The following is a 7,874-nucleotide window of genomic DNA, read 5'->3' as shown; positions in this document are numbered from 1 at the left end:
TTATTAAACCTTTGCTACTTGGCTAGGCATTCTGCTGAACACTTGGCATGTGCTAGCTCATCTAATCTTTCGAATGTCCATGAGGTAGATAATTACCTCCATTTTACATTTGTAGAAAGTGGGACTCAGTTTATAAAAGCCACATAAGGACTAAGTTTCAGAGTTAGGATTTGAACCGAGGTCTGTCTGGCTCCAAATTGCTTTGAGTAACAAGGCGGAGAGGGTGGGTAAGATTATGCAACATGATAAACAGCTGGTTCTACCTCATTTATGGCACCGTAAAGTCTTCCTGAGTGAGCGGTTTAGTTCTCCTGGGATTTGAAACACCAATGAGACAATTTTGCTGAATGTGATGAGCTTTGCCTTGAGTATGTGCTTTATACTTAATAAATACTCAGCAATACTCCAGATCTTGGGTATGCACTATGTATTAATTGTGTGACTTCAAAGTGCTGAACAGATAGTGCTCCCCTGAGGGCTGTGTTTTCTGTCAGGTGCCTTTAGGCTCTGAGCTTGTTATCGGTGTGAAAGGGAAAATGGTCCATTTCCAAAACAATCAGAGGCATCCTCTGCAAAACATGCTCACTGGGAAGAAAGCAACTGAGTATTAAAGGGACCAGGGAAAATAATGGGGGAAAATCTGTTGATTCCAAATCAGCAACTGTCAGTCTTAAAGTCAGTAACATCTTGTTATAGATTGGATGTTTGTATCAGCCCCAAATTCATATGTTGAAGCCCTAACCCCTAATGGGATGGTATTTGGAGATGTGGCCTTTGGGAAGTAAATAAGGTTAAATGAGTTTATGAGGGTGGGGCCTTCACGATGAGATTAGTGCCCTTGTGACTTATAAAAGGAAACCTGAGGGCTTCCCTGGTGGCGTAGTGGTTGGGAGTCCGCCTGCCGATGCAGGGGATACGGGTTCGTGCCCCGGTCTGGGAGGATCCCACGTGCTGCAGAGTGGCTGGGCCCATAAGCCATGGCCGTGGAGCCTGTGCTCTGCAACGGGAGAGGCCACAGCAGTGAGAGGCCCGCCGTACCAAAAAAAAAAAAAAAAAGGAAACCTGAGAGAGCTCCGGCTCCCTCTCCCTCTCCCTCTCCAAGCACATGCACTGAGAAAAGGCCATGTGAACACACAGTGAGAAGGTGGCCGTCTGCAAGCCAGGAAGACAGTTCTAACAAGAAACTGAATCAGCCAGCACCTTGATATGGGACTTCCCAGCCTCCAGACTGTGAGATATGATCTTTTGTTGTTTAAGCCACCTAGTCTATGGTATTTAGTTATGGCAGCCTGAGCTAATACACATCTTAAGTTATAAGAGTGATTACCCACAGGCTAAAGGCTCTTTGGCTTCTGTTTTATTTCCTATTTTTTCCCAAATTGTGGCATATCCTTAAATATTGAGTTTTAACCTTTCTAAGTATTTCCTTGAATTTTTCTAAGTGAAGATAATGTTAATTGCAATTCATGCATCACTGGATTTATGACATATTAAGCCTGAGCTAATCAAGCTGGGAAGGGCAGCAATGGGGCCCAGGAGGAGGCATGAGGAATGGGAAAGAAGGAGAGGAAGAGAACTACTGTCTCTTCACCCACAAAGTAATATTTGTTTGGTCCACATCATATGGCTGTTGCATGAATCAGAGGATCTACATTTCAGCAAGTGCTTTGTATTCACAGTACACCATATAAATGAAAGGAATCATTACTGTTTCATAAGCCAGGGAAACAGTTCACTAAATTATTAGTGGTCTGAGTTACTGTTCAGTTTTCATGTATAGGATCATGCCTAAATGTTCCAAAGAAAATTTTGATCTTTGAAAGACTGGTGTGTATTATAAATATAAACTAATAATAGAGTCATTAACTGGCATAAATTATCCTGCTACTGTGACTTAATGACATGTCAACAAAAATCTAAAGTACATAATAAAATTTTCTCAATATGTTGACATAATTTGAGACAGAATTGAGACAAGGATATAAAAGCACTTTGTTAACTGGAAAATGCCAAACAGGTGCTAATTATTATTACCAGTTGAACTAAAGTTTTATTTATCTTCCTTTTTTTTTTTAAGTTCATGTTGAAATATATCAACCAATTTCCAATTCAGTCCCATGACAGTATTTATTGGTGCCATCTGCTGGAAGTTCCTGAAAAATTGATGATGTTAAGATGAACCAAATGATAAACAGCACAGTACATAGCATTTTAAGTACATGCATTCCTCACGTATTAAAATTCATGTAGGTAAAATTCCTGGCATGCATTTCTTGTATTAAAATTTGCTATGCAAAACATTTTGATGTTGAATAGATGAATATATTTCATAAATTGTAACATTCAGTCATTGCTTCATTCATTCAACCATTATTTTGAACTCTGGCTGTCTGCCAGGCCTTGTGATGAAAACTAGGGATCCAGGGAGGTGTAAGTAACTGTCTCTGCTCACAAGGGGTCAGGTCCTCCAGTTAGTGGGGGGATGACAGATCCACAAGCAACTAAATGTAATGCATTGGGCTAAGCAAAGACTCCATGGGGGGAACTGAGGAGGGAACCTCTCCAATACAGGAGGCGATGGTCTGTTTCACAAAATATGGAAATCCACTATCTTTGCACAGGTGGAGGAGAGAAGGAAGAATTATAGAAGAAAAATCAAACTTGAGAAAGTGAAGCCGTCAGACAAGCAGAGGTAGGAATAAAAAAAACCAAGCTTCCTCCAATTCTGTGAAACATCACAGGTGTCAAGTGGTCTCCATGAACTTGAGTTCTATTTAAATTAATCTAGCCTTTTGTCTATTAAATGCACCATGGATTTCAGTATAGAGTGTATATATTCTGAAGACATATATTTATCATAAAACCCCAGCATAATTTGCCCTGCAGTGAATTCAGACAAAGCACAGCTCTGTGAGCTTTCATTCTCCTCAGAAAGCCCATGCCAATCAGTTCGTTAATCCCACAGTAATGCAACCCTGCATTTTAAATGACTGAAATTTTTGGACCCTACTTATGGAACTCTAGGAGGATTTCCAGGTATGGATAATAAAAGTTGTATTTAGACCAGTGGTAATTCAACTTCAGTGTGTAGCAAAATTACCTGGAGGGCTTCTGAAAACACAGATCTACTGGGCTCCACCCTCAGAGCATCTCGTTCAGGAGGTCCTGAGTGGATCTGATAATCTGAGTTTCTCAGGAGTTACCCAGTGATGCTGATGCCGCTGGTCATTCTGACCAGTACGCAGTAGTACCTCACTGTAGTTCTGATTTGCATTTCTCTAATCACTGAGGCTTACTATTGTTGCCAGAACTACTGACACATCACTGAGGCCCAGTGCTGCCACAGCTGCCACCCACTGACCAGCAGCAGCTGTGGGCCACTAAAACTGCCTAATGGCACTGGAGTTTGTAGCCGTTCTCCCCTTCTCCCACCTCCCAGCAGTGTCTTGCATTGGCACTGGGAGTTTATTGAAAGGAAATGTAGTTTTCAGGATCTAGAATTCAGCACGGTCCAGTAGAACTTTCTGCAGTGATGGAAATGTTCTATCATCTTTGCTGTCTGGTACAATATCCACTAGCCACTTGGGGACTATTGAGTGCTTGAAATGTGGCTGCTATGACTGAGGAACTGAATTTTAAATTGTGTTTAATTTTAAATTAATGTAACTTGAAGAATCACATGTGGCGAGTGGTTTCTGTATTGGACAGTGCAGATTTAGCATCCTGCAATGCAGAGCAGATCATGGAAGGGCTAGATTGGAGCTGAGAGCAAACAGGCAAATGACTGGTAGAGGGTCAAAGGTCAGAGAGACCTGGGTTCCATCTTGCTCTCTACTTACTAGTGTGTAACCCTGGGCAAGTTACCCGATCTCTAGAAGCCATCTGTAAAAATGGCAATGATAATAGCACTTACCTCCTAGGATTAGAGAGTTATTAGTAGAACCAAGCAAGATGACGCAACCATTCAGCAAATGCCTGACTCATGTTAAGTACCAAATAAATGTTCATTATAATTATCATCTAAAATAAATATTTCCAACATTTTTATTGGGAGGGAGAGGGTAAGGTACAGGAAGTCTTTAGAGAGATGGTAGTCTAATTCGTTTCCCAATGTTTCTTTTAGCTATAATTCTGTGCATATATTTGCTGAACATTTTCCTTTTCTATGTTATTCTTTGTCTCTTTGTCTAGCAAGAGATTTTAGTCTTTCTAGCCTTCTTATAATATATATAGACTGTTTGGTTGTTTTTTGTTTTAACTTGACTGATAATTACCATACTATTAAAGCCATACTATTATGGAACACTGACTTAATTATCATACATTATAGAAGCTCACAATTATGCCAAAATAACGTTTGCTGGACTTGACACAGTGATAGAAGTTTTCTTGCCTTTTACTGTTTTGTTCCCAGGGGTGATTTCTCTGGCACCACTATGACATGCTATGAGGCTTTAATCACACTTTATTACACTGTATGTTTATGTTTACCTTTTCCTTATCATATTCTGAAAGATTTGTAAATGTTTTATAATAGTTCTAATATGATACTTAATTTATTACCAAATATATTATTTTGTGCCCAAACTAGCTATCTTTCCCACAATCTTTTCTGCTTTTTTGATGGTTTGGACAAACAGACTAACATCTGGATACTTATGTTTTACACAAATACCATTGATATGGCCTATATGTTGTCAGCTGCTTGGAGAACAATATTCCAGTTGAAAATGACAGGAATTTCACAGGACATAGCCATCCTTGCAAGGGTGTTGGGGGAGCATCTTACCTTGGTTCAAGTCAGAAACAGTGCTAATGAGACACACCCAGGAGTGAAATAATTCTCTCATGAGTGTAAAAAAATAAATATATATATATATATATATATTTGCTCAACTGCCTTGTTAAACATGGTACATGTTAAACATGGAGCCCCATGAGGAAAGGGTGAACATAAAAGGAATGTTGAGCTTTAAATGGAACCTAACGCAACAGTAGCAAGATGAGGCTGCAAGCAGCCAGAGTGGGCTGTGTATTCCCTGATGACGTGTCCATGGCACTTAAGCCAGTCAAAGTCGTGTATGCTCTAATTTTTCCTGTGTATATGCTATGAACACTAGTGGGAGAGCTTTACATTAAGTAAAAAAAAAAAAAAAAAAAAAAAAAAAAAATCACAGGGTCCCAGTTCTACCATCCTGTCCCTCTCATGTTAAATCTAGTCCTCACGTCTGGGAGAGTGATCCTTAAGGACATTGTTTGCTAAGACTAGGATCAATTTTTTTTTTTTTTTTAAAGCAGCCTAAGGCACTAGAACACAGAAGTCAGTAATTTGCTACAATTTTCCTTTCTAACTCTGAACAACATTTAAGCCAATGGCGGGAGATTAGCCGCAGGTCATCAGTTAGTGTTGTCTTTCAATTTTAAGTTATTTCCACATAGGTTATGCATACGAGACTGTCACTTGAAGAAAATCAGAAGAAAGCACGTGAGAAAATGCAGATGAGATGAAGAGGCAGCCAAACAGTTGTTTTCCTACACTTTAGAGGACACAGAAAGGAAAACGTAAGAAAGCTTATTCAGCATTTACCTGTAACATGTGACAGTGCTATTACCGCTTTCCAAAAGAGACTCTGTCTAGTTGCCGTCCCCTGAGTTACAGCTGCTGTGACGCCCTTTAGCACTGTGTGAAACTCCTGGCATGATGCCTGGACAAAAGAGGGCAATTTCTCTCTAACTTTGGCTTTCTAGACCGCGATTCTTGATTATCAACAACAGCGTGGCGTGGCACATTCGTGGGGAGCTGAGACTCACAATATGAGATTATTTAATCTTGGAAGGGCTTTGAAGTTCCATTTTCTTGCACTCTCTATGGTCATCCCAAAACTCCTACATAACTCTACTTCTGATAAAAGGAGTAAGAGAACTTGGAGAAAGGGAATCGCAGGCTATTAGAGCTGCAGGCTATCCTGGGGAACCACAGAATCCGTCTCCTCCCTTACACATTAAGGTAAAGCTAGAGTGGCTTGACCCAAGTTTTCTTATGATTCTTTCCATGATGCCATGCTGCACATCATGAAAAAGCATCAAGTGAAATTCACAGCGTCCGTCTAGTAGCGAGTGGGCAGTTGAGGGACTCACTAAGCATCAGGCGCCATGCTAAGGGTTTTATGTACATTCTCTCATATATTACTCATACCAATCTATACATTATTATTATTCTCATTCTGCAGATTTATAAACTGAGGCTTTGAGAATTTAAGTCACAGAATAGTAAACGGCTGAGCCAGGATTCATACCCAGTTATGTCTGACTGGAAAGGCCATTTATTCAAACTGCTACACCATACTATATCATCTGTGTACAGTATAACTCATTCTAAAGAAAGAAGCATTGCCAAGAAGTGGAGAGTAATTTGAGACCCCAGGAAACATATCCAGGGCTACAATCATCCCTTGATAATAATAATAATAGTGATAGTTGCCATTAACTGAGGGCCTACTAAAGGCCAGCCACTTTATATTTGTTACTTCATTTAATGATCACAACCACCTTGTGAGGTAGAGATATTATATACCCAATTTTCACATGAGGAAACTGAGAATTAGAGAAATTAAATAAATTTTCCAAATCACATAGTCGGCAAGTGGTAGAATGAAACTTTGCATTAAATATGAGTGCTTTGAAACACCATGCTCTTATTCGTATTAAGATGAGTGCCTGGCCCATGGAACCTGTTCATAAATATTAAATGCATGAACAAGTGAATGAAAAAAATGCATGAATGGGAACTAGAGTAGAGTATGTACCTGTTATGTAATGCCCAAGTAGGCCTTAATTAGAATCTCTTGAAAACAAATAAGTAACACATACATAATGTACTGTTTTGCTCCAAAAGGTAGAACTGGGACAAATCAGTGGAAATTGCAGACTTCATGTGGCTTCCTGTACAGGAATCTGGCTTCAAAAAGTTCATTGCCTGGATGACCTTTAATTCTGTGATTCAAAGATTCTGTGAGAGTCAGTGTCTCTACAGAGGCATAATAAAAAAAGCGTTTTAACAATGAGAGCTGCCTGGTAAAACAGTGACCTGCCCATTTTTGAGGGTGTTCCAGCTACATGACCACCTGTCGGAAAATCTGTAGAAGAAATTATTAAATTGGGCACTGTAGAAGATTGTTTGCAAGAAATGGCTGCAATTATTTTCTTCCCTTTTTCCACTCCCCTTTGCAAGATGACATTGAAGCTCTGCTCATTGAGAGATGGCATTTCCCCACCCCTTGAATCTGGGCTGGCCTTGTGGACTGTTTTACCAAATAGAACACAACAGAAGCAATACTATGCCAGTTCTGAGTCTAGATCTCAAAAGGCCTGGCAGAGTTTCACTCTCCTTCTAGAAATTTCTGAGACCCATATGAACAAACCCTAGCTAGAGTAGTCTGCTGGAGAATGCCGGGCCATATGGAGAAGTATCACAGCCAATAGCCATCCTACCTCTGGAAGCAGAGCCACCTAGCTCACCTATAGCTGATCACAGATACATGAGAGAGCTTAACTTTTAAATTCATGGGCAATAGTGGTTGTTGTATGTTTCCCAAAAGCACCTCCTGAGATGAAAGGAAGAGATAGGGAATGCCCAATTTCCCAATCAGAATAGGTCATGCCACCATCATCTACCTGTATTCCAGAAGGCCTCCAGGGACTTTCTTCACTGGACTTAGTGGTCAACATTCATTGGGCATCTTACTACTCTCCAGGCCATAGTTTTAATGCTTTATGTAAATTAATTCTTTTTTTTTGTTTTTTTTGTGGTATGTGGGCCTCCCTTTGTTGTGGCCTCTCCCGTTGCGGAGCACGGGCTCCGGACGCGCAGGCTC

The sequence above is a fragment of the Physeter macrocephalus genome, chromosome 15, assembly GCF_002837175.3.
Source record: "Physeter macrocephalus isolate SW-GA chromosome 15, ASM283717v5, whole genome shotgun sequence".
Classification (NCBI taxonomy): domain Eukaryota; kingdom Metazoa; phylum Chordata; class Mammalia; order Artiodactyla; family Physeteridae; genus Physeter; species Physeter macrocephalus.
Note: the sequence above shows the minus strand (reverse complement) of the source record.